The following is a 13,241-nucleotide window of genomic DNA, read 5'->3' as shown; positions in this document are numbered from 1 at the left end:
TTACCCCTTTTCATTTTATTTTATCTTTATTACTTATTTTACTTCATCTCATCCTATTTCATTTTAATCACATATTTCACTTTATTTTATTTTATTCTATTAATTTTATTTTCATCACCTCATTTTATTTTATTTTCTCTTCCTTTTATTTTACTTCATTCCATTTTATTTTAATTATTTATTTTACTTTAGTTCATTTACCTCTTTTATTTTATTTACCCCATCTTATTCTATTTCATTTTCTTTTATCCCTTTTATTTTATTTTCCTTTACTTCATTTTATTTTTATTCATTTTATTCTTATTTCATCCTAACTCCATCTTCTAGTCTTATTTTATTTAAATTTATCTCTTTCATTTTCATTTCTTCTCATTCCATTTTACTTTTCATTTCGTTCCATTTTATTTTATTTTATCTTCGCCAAGTCAGGGTTCTCAGACCTACTTGTTGGGACGTCTTACGTGTGTGTGTGATTGCAAGAAAGGAGAAACAGGTCAAGGGAGGCGATTCCAAACCGGCCATAGGCCAGGTGGCTTTCCACCGTGATCTAAGAAGGTGCTCACGCAATCCAGCCCGAGTGTGTCACGGACCCATGTGCGGTAAGTCTTGCCTCACGACCCAAATTCCTCTCTCATTAGTTGGACACCTGCCCTTGTTCTTAAACAAGGTTCTCGAGAGAGCGATCTCAGGTCCCGGGCCTCCCAACCCGAGACACGTGTCACCCGTTCACTTAGATCCGGGGAGACAAGATCGATGCACCTAACCACATAAGTCCACAATGAAGACAAAACCTTTGCTTCATGAAGATGTTGAGAACGTTGGGCGAACACTGACAAACATGTTCAAAGAAGATGAAAGACAAGGCAGAATTCTCCCTCTACCTCCCATTAATCCTAGTATGCCATCAACCATCCCTGAGGAAACTTCATCTTCCCCTGAAGATGAGGCTTACCCCTCTGCTCCCATTCTAGAGTCGCTTTTGCTAGAAGACGAACCAAAGGTCACTTCTGAGATTGAGGAAGTCATGGGGACATAACTCTTGGCTCCAAAGGTGACCTATACCCCAGACCATCAAAAGGTCCTGCATGTCCCTATTGTGCTCTTGAAAACCGAATTGGCATGACAGCCGCCACGGAAGGTACTCCAAACCCCTGTTGCCATAAGCAAAGAGGATGCTCCTCAAGTCCTGCTCTTCCTTGATTATATAGGTGAAGAGCAGTTTGAGAAAGGACATCCTTCTCACCCTCAAGAACAGGATCCCCTGGCAGAGTTAAGAAGCGAGGTTCGCAGTCTCTAAAGCCAATTGGAGGTCATGCGTATCGCTTCAAAATATATGAAGGAGTTCATGCCTGAGACCAAGGGCTATGATGAACATGAAGTAAATATGCCTCGAATAGAAGCTAAAACCCCTCCTGATTGGACTATTTATAGCGAGCAGGCTCATCAAATGATTAGAAAAATGAATTATGAGCCCCTGTCCAATCAAACATTAAGAGGAGAAGAAGCTATTGCTCCCCCGCTTGAGGTCATTAGAACCACAACAGTTTGTCACAGGACAAAGCAAGGCTTAGGGTTTCCCTAGGTAAAAGGGCAGAAGCAGTAAATGCTCTGAGATGTGGCCTACCTAAGAGTGAGAGATGAGATGCAACAAAACAAAATGAAGAATGAAATTATGCAGCAAAGTGAGACAGAAAGCAAAAGGAGGCATTTTCATTCATAAACCCAAAAGTTTTACAATTGCTGACATACAGAGAAGGAAAGAAAAGACAAAAACGATCAATTATCTTATTAATCTCTGTTCTGCATGCTGCAAAAGAAGACTTAGTGTCCTGAATATGCTCCTTCAGTTCGACCACCATTTGAGCCTTTTGCTCCATGGAGGCAGTTTCTGGCTCAATGGTGTGAGTGAGTTATAAGAAATCCTCAATCAAAGAAGCATCCGAGGCCCTTCTCTAGATCATCTCCTTCTCAAGTTCATCAAATTTTCTCTTAAGCTTTCGAATATCTGCACTTATTCCAACCATCCAGTTGAAGCAAGTTCTCTCCTCCATCTTGAGATTGAGCTGATGAGCAACCATAGTGGCCTACTTCTCAGCGCAGGCATTCATTCCCTCACAACGACGTGAGATTGATGCCTCTAAGGAAGCCAGCCTATTGGTCCCTACCTCATGATGTAATCTTCCCGACCGACAGGTCTCCAATTTATTTAAGGTAGCATCAAAATGAGAGAGGACTTTTACACGTTGCCAAAAAATGTGGTCGCAGCAGCAAATTCCCTGAGTTTGGCTAGTGCCTCGCCCAGCTCAATGAGAGGTAGCTCCTTTAAACCCGGGATACCTGTGAGGAGCATGCCCATGATTATGCCAGAAACCCCGTTGAGAATAGGCCTGGACGGTACTGCTAGGTCTGCCACTACGGAAGAAGCTTCTGTTTCAAGGACCGGGCTCGTAGAGATGATAGCCATATGAGTCATTGGCTCTTCTGGAGCAATTGTGAAGACCAGAGCCTCGTGCACCTTAAACCTAGAAGTAGCCCCAGCCTCAACCTGCCTGGACTCCTCAATACCAACCTCATCACCTTGACCTTGGCCTGTTGAGGTCAACACTTCTATCCCAGCACGCTCCAAAGAAGCCTCTTCCCCTTGTACACGCTCCAAAGAAGCCTCTACCCCTTGTCTATCGCCCTCTGCCATGGCCTCAACAAGTTCAAGGCCAATATCTCCCCCTTGTTCCTCACCCTCCTGAACTGTCACGTCATCTTCGACAAGTTCGGGGGCTACCTCCTCCCTTTTCCCCTCATCTTCTAGGATCACCACTTCAGACTCAACCGCGACCTCTTCTACCTAGCCTGCATCCTCTATAGCCAGAACCTCGGCCATGAAAAGCTCAACCCCTTCATCTTCATGACCAGTGTACTCTGAGGAAGCAGCCTCTTGATGTTCAAGAGTCTCACTAACCATAGACCCCTCCTCCTGAAAAAATGCCCGGGATTTCACTCTCTATGATCGCAGCCCCAGCCTCTGTTGGGGCAATAGTATCTTGAGGTTCAGAGGCAATGACAGCTCTGTGTTCCTCCCTTGAGCAATAATTGCATGGCCGTCAGCCTCATCAATCTCCATTGGAGTTACATCTGACTCAGGAACTACCCTTGGACTTAAAGGTGCCTCCCCAAGTTCCGGAGTCACTTCTCAATCAAAAGTGGTGACAATAGGCTCAGAAGGGCCAGATTCATCCACCTCAGTCTTGGAAGAGGAAGAAACAATTCAGGAGAGGCAGAAGATGGTGGAGAAAGGGTAGAAGGTGACTCTGAAGGAGCAGCTAATGAATCAGAGAGGAAGAGCTACCTCTTGATTCCAAAATAACAGAAGTTTGGCACTCCAACATCTCCGAGCAAGTCTAACAGCCCGAGCTGCTGCACGAGTGCCAGTAGGGGTAGAGCGTTTACTTTTCTTCCCTCTTGCTGGAGAAGGGACAGCTGCCTTAGAGCTCCCTACTTGTGAAGAGCCTGCAATAATAGCACTGTGGGGGCCGCTCCCGATCAATGCGTTCAAGTTCTACATTGGACGCCCTTCATGACCTAGGACTCTTTGTCCCCCCCTCCATTCGAAGATAGAGTTGAGTTTATAAAAAAGGCTCTCTGTCTTTTTCTCCATGGCAAGAAATTGCGATGAAGTGTCATCCACTGCTATCCCTTGAGCAATCCTAAGATCTTGCCAATTCCAAGGATAGCCCAAGTCAAAGACCTCGCCAAGGACAGGAGTGTTGAAGATTCTCCTTTGTCTAGTCTCTTGGAGCCAATTGCAGTTCTCCACTTTTCAAGGGTGATCGGCATCCCAATATTCTCGGTTGGTGATTCTCCACCAGTGTGCATAGCCCTTGGTCACCCGGAACCTTCTACCAAAGTGAGGAAGCACATACTTGCTAATCTCCATCATCTCTAGACATGTGGATCATGCAGTCCGTATATGCTCTGGCAGCTAGAATTCTCGAAGAGTCCCGAGCTCTTCTTTCTTCCTGGTATTTACTCTGTTGTGGCGTTTCTCAAAGAACACGGGGAAGGGCCAACTTTGATTCAACCCGTGTTGGCGAGCAAAACGGTGGGGGAAGTACCCTTCAAGTTTGGCACTGAGGAGTGCGATAAGCCAAAACTCCTCCTCTAATGCTCAAGATGAACATGAGCTCCCTGATAGTCGTGGGAGCACCATCCAACTCCTTCCGCAGTTCATCGATAAAGGCACGGTCAGTAAAGCTCCCAACTGGAAATGGGACCCGACACATACTTGAGGAGTCATTTCCAAACAAGTGTCAAGCTTCTCCCGGGCTATGAAAAGTAGCCTTTTGCCCAGCAATTCTCATTAAGAAGGGGCAAATTTTATCCCCCGCGACCTAACTTCTGATATAGGTGGCAGGGAAATAGGTTCCTAGCCACCCATACACATAATGGATGAGGAATGGTGCCTTAAAATCCCAAGGAGATGCTTTGCCCCCGACGAGCCCATTGCTCTCTTCTTTGCCTTTGTAGGCCTTTCCCCGTCAGACGGCCCCCAATCCATGGCAAATATTGCATAAAATTAGTTGAGCAAGGGCATGCTCATGCCGTCTCGCCATGTCACAGGCCACATAGAACATGCCCGGACGAATGTCATCTGCCCCTCCAGGGAGCACGAACTTACATAAAAACAGGACAAAATATACTGCCAAGAAGACACAGTCATTGCTGGTCTCAGATTGATAAATGGGTGGCATCCCCTTTACATCTGCCTTCCCCTTTCCTCTTGGAGCACATCGACCATCTTCGGGGTAATCCCCGCAAAATAATTTCACCCATACGGTGAAAGTTACCCGGCTGTTGATAGACCTGAAATGAAGCAACAGGTAAACTCAAAATTTTTCTAGAGACTAGCAGGTGGTTCTTCTCCCCCTAAGCGAGCACCACCAAAGATGATTGAGTTTTGAGGCACGAACTCATCATACACTAATCCGATCAGTGGAAGGACGCCAATGAAGTGAAGATCCAGTAAGGAGATTCCTGCCTCTCCATGCCCAAGCAGCCATGTATTGCTAACACAGCTCCATGTCTCCAACAATACCTTAACAGTATTGGAGCACCGATTGTAATAGCTGGCTGAGCAGTGAAGCAATGCTAGTAGAGAAGCACGCTCAAGAATGCTTATGTTTGACCCTAGCATCTTGATGGTCCAAGAAGAGTATCCTTTTAAATATTGGTGCTCCCCCTACACTCGAAGGCCGGCAGAAGACCACATTAGCCACTTCGTCTTCACCATTTTCTTTATTAGGGTGGGCAAATTCTCCCCCGAAGCTATATTCCTGTGCATACAATGAAGGAGCACTAGCCCTTCTTCAATACTGACGATACTGTCATTGTCCTCCCGGACTTCAAAACAAACTCGGTCAGTAATAAAAGTGATATTGAGAGGCCACTTTGGTTTGCATATAGGCTCTGCCAACCAAATGGGCTCGCCCCTCACTTGACCCTCACCAGTAAATTCACTGGTGCCGACCTCTACTCCCCTTGGAAGGTTCTTCTTGTCAGGGATTTTGTAAGAAGACTCAGCCATTATAAAAACTCAAGGACTCACTGCCGTATGAAAATTACTAAGGCACTAGATTAGCGTCGTTGTGTCTTCAGAGGCTTAGAGCTAGCTGTGTCTTCAGAGGCCTAGCCCCTACTGTGTCTTCAAAGGCCTAGCACTGACTGTGTTCTTAAAATCTTGCCCTGGCTGGGATTGAAAAGGCGAACTCTAGCTATGTCTGCCGAGACCCAGCGCCGACTGTGTTTGAAAAGGCAAGCACTGACTGAGTTTGTCAAAAGCCCAACGCCGACTGTGTTCTTAAAATCGAGTGCTGGATATGTTCGCCAATGACTAGCACTGGCTGTGTTCTCAAAGCCTAACACCGGTTGTGTTTTTAAAGAACTAATGCCGACTGTCTATTCAAAGGACTATCGTCGCTCATGTTCAAATCTCTTGCACGTGCCATGGAATGCACACATGCCACCTGGATCCCCAGTGCGCCGCCTGACAACTGTCGGCCGTGACGTGGATAGGCGCACATCCTCACACGAGTGGTTTGACAGACGTTCACCTTCCAGCGACTGTTCACCTTCCCATGGCAGTTCACCTCCAAGCAGCTATTCGCCTCCCGATGACCTTCGGTTTCTCATCGGTAAACCTCTTTCGCTTGCCGAAAACTCTCTGCTACTCCTTTTGCCTTCGTCCAAGACACCGAAAAATCACTGAAAAGCTCCACAAGCCAGTGGAAGCTCACCTGGCAAGTCCCTGTGGAAACTTGCATCCTTCTCTCCTTCCTTGGTATTCTAAAAACCATCAGAATACTCGTGTTGGCCGGTAAACCCTTGCTTCCCTTCACTCTGGCTGTCATGAACACTATATTCCCCGTGTTCCTTCTTCCCAGCCGGAACCTTCTCCAGCTTGTCAGTAACTTCCTGCAAACCTCACCAAAGGTACTTGTGTTTTTGCTGAAGCTCTCACCAGAAATCTCTTCCTCCCACTATTAAAGTTTTTCTTAGCCCTGTGATAAAATGGTGACATGGGGGGGTTACCCCCATATATAGGTGACGCTTCCCTCAAGTGCCCCCATTAATGAGGAATTCCAAGCAGGTCCTTGAATACCAAACAGTGATGGGTCGAGCTCTGACTCGAGACCCAAATGAGGTTTATTGTCGTCGATGAAATCCCATGCATCAGAAACCAGGACCGGGTTGGGCTCAGGCTCAAGGCCCAAACACAGGTCACCACTCTCTGTGAAATGAAAGTCTCGCGCCATCCATGTTCAGTGTTATCTCTGTAACCCATGCCTAGCACCAGTTGTGTTCTTGAAAGCCTAGCGTCGGCTGTGTTTAGCATCGTCTCTGTAACTCATGCCCACCGCCGGCTTTGTTCTTGAAAGTCCAGTGCTGGCTGTGCTCTCAAGAGCTAGTGTCAGTTGTGCTTAGCTCCGGCTGTGTTCTCAAAGTTTACTGCTACGTGTGTTGCTACTATGTAAGCTAGCGTCGCGGGTGTTACCATCGCCCATGTTGGCACCACATGTGTCAATGTCGCTGCTGCCCATGACCATTGTAACACACTCCCCGTGCTAACGTCGTGCATGTGCCAGCACCTGGTTTCCACCGTGCATGTCCTACCACTGTCCCAAGTGGAGTTGCACTAAAGCCATAACCTCTATCATCCCCAGTGGAGTTGTACCCAAGCTGTAACCTACCATCCCCAATGGAGTCAGGAGCAGGCCACTGTCCCTCATCACACCCGTACTGTTGCTCATTATCCCCAATGGAGCTAAGTGTATGGCAAGAAAGTCATGCTTACCTCCTTAATCCCCAGAGGGTCATTTTTTGCAGCGTGCTACTTTATCTCCAAGGAGTCGGGTTACCTTCATAAGCTTATTCACCATAGAGCATCATTTTCCATCCCCAGAGAGTCATTTTTGTCCCCTAATCCCCAATGAAGTCTGCTTCTGTTGACCATTTCCATCTAAGACCCTGCTATCCCCAGGGAGTCAGATTGTCATCCAAATCTATTCCTCCATAGAGCTAGACCTATAAGGCAACCCACACTGTGGTTTAGGTGCATGACGCTAAACTGCACGGTCCAAACTATATGATCTAAAATTGTAGCAGAGGTCTAGTTGCACGACCTTAAACTGCATGGTCCTAACTGCAGGACTTTAAACTGCATAGCACCATTGTACAAACTATATGACCTTAAACTGTAGCGGAGGTCTCGTTCCATGACCTTAAACTGCATGGTCCACTTTACACAACTCTAAACTGCATAACCACGGTCCAAGCTATATGACCTTAAACTATAGTGCTCGTCCTGGTCGCATGACGTTAAATTGCTTTGTCCAGGTCTAAGAGGCATTACCTTAAATGTGTCCCCACACATGCGCACACGCCTTTTACATGCATCTTCATGCATACCTCCCCTAACCAATCGTGTGTGTGTACCACCTTTATTACCTCCCCAGTGAGTCCATTCACTTCATCACCCTCCATCATTCCCTAGTGAGTCTTACCCATGCTCACAAAACGGCAAGCCATCCTGCCATCCATAGTCGTCATCAATTAGTGGGTCACCACTTTCCACCATCCATTCATACGTCTTCCATCTTTCACATGTAGCCTCGTGCCATCTCCCCAAAAGTGAGTCAAACCACCACCACACTCACTCCATGGCTCCATAGACTGCTATTCATCACCATCATGGTCCAGCTGTATTACCATAAACCATAGTGCGTGTCCTGACCGTATGATGTTAAAAGACTTTGCACAGGTCTGTAGGGCATGACCCTAAAGATGCATTCATAATAATAAAAATAAATAAAAAAAGTGACTGGCATGGTGTATACCTGGACAAGGGAACGCCATGAGTAAAAATGACGGACGGGCATGGTCATGAAACCATGAGTAAGAGAGTTTCGTAAAAAATAAAATCTCGAGCACGGTGAAAACCCGAAAGGGCACCTTGAATGAAAATGGAAGAAAAGGGTGGACATGGCTAAAAGGTTATAGGTAAAAGAACCCTGAATAAAGGGAGGTTGGTGAAAACCGTTTCTACGACGCCACCTCCAAAGTCCAAGTGAAAACCCGTAAAGGGCGTTCGGACCAATAAGCAAGTTGATGCAGCACTCACCTCCATAGGCGGCTTCAGCCCACATGCAAAAGAAAAAAATCCCTAATGTCACAATACCAGGACCCAAAAGGATGAGCATTAAGAAAAGATTCTGATAGCCTGTCCATTTACGAAAAGGACTCAAAGAATAGAAGACTCGCTAAGAAGGCAAGACAATTCTCATGAAGAAGAGCACCATTCCCAAGAGGTCACTAATGCACTCCAAGATGTTGAAGACGCCCTAAGAAGGCTAAGTTGGCCATGACTTTGGAACTTTGATGCAGCAATCAGGATTGAATCTTTAGGGGTCACCTCAGACAAGAAGAGAGGCATCTTGATAGTCAAAATGCTAGCAGTAGGCAAAGGTTATAGCCAAAGCCGGTCACCTCGATAAACTGAGGTACCCTGCCCACCAAGAAATATCTGGTGCACAACGCAGACAGATGCCAATAGAAGGCCGTCCAGCAGACCATTCAGAATAAACAACAAACAACCCCAGACCAAATGGGAAGAAGTGCCCAAAAGCATGGTACTTGACCGCGAAACATGCTTAATTCTGATCAACGAGGGCTGTACAAAATCTTTTGCTGTCAGAATCACAAATAGTCGCTTAAGAGTGAGGACTTCGATAGGATCCCTGAAAAAGGTATCTTCTGCCCCTAAAGTCTTCATAGATGTACCTGTGAATAATGCATCCAAACGTCTGAGCATCCTAGTTATAGCATTGCGTGGATCTCCTCGACGTTCACGTGGTCATGTGGTTAGGAAGAAAATAGTAATAAAGCAGAAGGAAATTTTTTGAATGTTGTCCTTCTCTCTTCTCTCAAAGCATAATATTCGATAGGGCAAGCTGGTTGAACACATTTTTCAGCACCTTGGGTCCTCGATGCTGAATAGAGATGAAGCTGGTCAATAAAACCAAAAACCAGATATATAGTGGAATTATTGACAGTATCATAATTTCCCCAAAATGGGTTAGGATCTTTCTAAGGACTTCAAAAGGCCACCTACCAAGTTTCGTCACAGTTAGACATGTCTAAGGCAATGTGGACACAGAAACAATTTCAAAAAAATCAGTCTTTAGTACCCCGAAACGGACCCCGTAACTAGATCTATATTTTGGATGCTTCAAATCACTGTGTGACCACCACCATTGGATCTGAAATGATAAAAAACCCTTATGGGTCAAGTTTCAACTTAATTAGGCTCTCCAAGATAAAGTTATGGGTAAAATATTGGAAAGGGGTAAGCCACACACATGCGCCCTCCCTGCATCAAAACACCATTAATGGTGACTATTTTTACAGTCACGACCAGTGACTTTTGGGGCTCATATCTCACATGTCCTTAGTAAGATCGTGCTTAAAGTTTGTGAGGGTGTTTGTCTCGTCAAGACGAGCGTTTCGATATGTGGTACGCCCCATGACAATGTGCGAGTAGGGAGAAACGCTAGAGAGAAGTTGTCAAAATCAGCAGTGACACGCCTCGTTCTCGAGTGGCCAAATCACGGTGCTCACACATCTGATCGACACGAAACTAGTTCCATCACGAGCGTAAGGTCTAGGGCTATCTCTAGTCCGAACCCCGTGCACGATGAATGATAGGACGTCACACATGAAGGCATCGAAGTTGCTATAAATTCTGAGTGTCGAATTTTAGATTCCGACAAAAACCCAAAAGTTGCGAAATCTTCATCCGGGCACGAAATCGAGCTGCGTTTGCTGGCACACGATCTTGATGGCTTGCTCAGTGTAGTTCAATAAAGAAATTGAGGAAAATCATTAAGAAACAAGAACATTATCGATCCAAAGTTTTTAAGAGTTTGTCCAAATTTCGAGTCTCATAATCGTGGGTTAAAAACACGATCCGTGGTTCAAAATTGGTATCAAATTGATCGCCATGCCAAGCCCTATAAGATAACAATCACCTTTTTGACAAGCGGGCAGCAAAGCAACCCCGGATCATCCATGGAAGATCACGCACGTTCCAGGACAGCAGTAGGGACTGCCTTGAAATTTCATGTATTATTGGGCAGAGACAAAACCGTCATTTTGAATCCATTTTTAGATTTTTCTTTAATGCAAAATAATTGTAATTATCATCAATTAGGCTAGTTTTTTGGCATCAATTTTATAAATACGTGCTAAACCAAATTGTAAAGGTGCCACATTCATTCTTGACGCTCATCAATAAAATTGGAGTTTTTACTTCGAGTTCGTGGGTGCATCTTAGAGAGAGAGAGAAAAAAAAAGGGTTGATACCCTTTGGTAAGGTAATTTTCTCTGTCCTCCTCTCATCTCGCTCATTTTCTCTCCTCCTCTCATCTCTCTCATTCTCTCTTCTCCTCTCATCTCTATCTCTTTCTCTCTCCTCTCATCTCTATCTCTTTCTCTCTCCTCTCATCTCTCTCTCACCTCCTCTGATCTCTATCTCTCTTTCTTTTTCTCTCTCTCTCTTCTCTAACATGCAAGGCAGAGGGCAATCATCGTGTCCGTCTTTCGTCTTCTTCTTCTTCATTTCACCTTGCTCCCTTTCTTCTCCATTCATGCACAGTGAAGTCTATCACCAAGCATGATGACTTCCACTAGGACACATACAGTGTGCCACTTGGGCCACTATTTGAGTCTCCTTTTTCATCATGGATGATAGAAGCTCATCGTCTTCCATGTTTTCTCTCTCCTTTTTCTTTATCATGAACGACAGAAGCTCATCCCCATCAATATTTTATCTCTCCTCATCTCTTCATCATGAACGGTAGAAGCTCATCACCATCCATATTTTCTCTCTCCTCTTTCCTTATCATGGACAGTGGAAGCTCATCCTCGTCCATATTTTCTCTCTCCTCATCACTTCATCATGGATGGTAGAAGCTTATCGTTGTCTATATTTTCTCTCTCATCATCTCTTTGTCATGGATGGTGGAAACACATCACCGTCCATGTTCTCATCCTCGCTCCTTCTTCTGTCATGGGCGGTGCAGGCTTATCACCGTCTGTGTTTCTCTTTACCCTTTCGCTCTCTTTGGTCATGGACAGCAGGAGTCCATCACCATCCATGTTTCCCTTCTCCTTTCTCTTTCTTCTTTCTCTCTCTTCTTTCTTCTCTCTGCTTTTCTCTCTCTTCTTCCTCGTCCTTATCTCACTTCCTTATCTTTCTCCATTTTTTTTCTTTCTCTTTCTCTTTCTCTCTCCCTTCTTTTATTATATTCTTCTGTTCTTCTTCTCTCATTCTTTTCTCACTCCCCTTACTCTCTTTTTCTTTTCTTCCCCTTGTCTCTTCTTCTATTTTCCCTTTTCCCTCTCTTTCTGTTCTCTCTTCCATCTTATAGACCTTCGTTTTATGTCCAGGTGGCGCTCCTTCGTTTTATGCACAGGAATATAGCTTATAGAGAGAATTTGCCCAACTTAGGAAAGTGGATGCTGCAGAAAAAAGGGCTAACGTGGTCTTCTGCCAGCCTTCGTGTGCAGGGGGAGCACCAATATCTAAAAGGATACTCTTCTTGGACCGTCAAGGTGCTGGGGTCACATAGAAGCATTCTTGAGTGTAGTTCTCTGCTAGCAGTGGTTAATGCTCTACCCCACGGGCACTCGTGCAAGGGCTCAGGCTGTTTGACCCGTTCGAAAACATAGGGGTGAAAAACTTCCTATTATTTTGAAATCAGGAGGTAGCTCTTCCTCATCTGATTCCTTAGCTGCTCCCTCGGTGTCACCTTATGCCCTTTCTCCACCATCTTCTATCTCTCCTGAATTGTTTTCTTCCTCTTTAGAGACCGAGGTGGATGAATCTAGCCCTTCTGAGCTTATTGTTAATGCTTTTGATTGAGAAGTGACTCTAAAACTTGGGGAGGCACCTCTAAGTCCATGGGTGGTTCCCGAGTCAGTTGCAGTTCCAATGGAGATCGATGAGGCTAAGGGCCATGTAGTTATTGCTCAAGAGGAGGAACACCAAACTGTCATGGTCTCTAACCCTCATGAGATTATTGCCCGAACTGAGACTGAGGTTGCGATCATGGAGAATGAGAGCCCTGACATTTTTCAGGGGGAAGGGCCTATGGTCAGTGAGCCTCCCGAACATCAAGAGGTTGCTGCCTCAGAGTACACAAGTAATGAAGACGAAGGGATTGAGCTTTTTGTGACTGAGGTTCTGGTTGTAGAGGATGTGGGCCAAGTAAAAGAGGCTGCGGCCGAGCTTGAAGTGGGATCTTAGAAGATGAGGGGCAAAGGGAAGATGTGGCTCCTAAACTCGTCGACGCTGACGTGACAGTCCAGAAGGGTGAGGAACAAGAGGGAGGTAATGGCCTTGAATTTGTGGAGGCCATGACAGAGGGCGAGAGACTAGGGGAAGAGGCTTCTTTGGAGTGTGCTAGGATAGAATTGGTGGCCCCAACAGGGGAGGGTCAAGGTGATAAGGTTGGTATTGAGGCGTCAAGGCAAGTTGAGGATGGGGATGCCTTTGAACTTAAGGTGCACGAGGCTCTGAACTTCATAATTTCTTTAGAATTGCCAGTGATTGATATGGCTATCATCTCTATGAGCCCGGTCCTTGAAAATGAAGCTTCTTTAGTAGTGGCAGATCTAGCAGTACCAGCCAA

This window comes from Amborella trichopoda, chromosome 12 (assembly GCF_054954075.1).
Source record: "Amborella trichopoda isolate Santa Cruz 75 chromosome 12, AtrichopodaSantaCruz75HAP2 v2.0, whole genome shotgun sequence".
In the NCBI taxonomy this organism is placed as follows: Eukaryota; Viridiplantae; Streptophyta; class Magnoliopsida; order Amborellales; family Amborellaceae; genus Amborella; species Amborella trichopoda.
Note: the sequence above shows the minus strand (reverse complement) of the source record.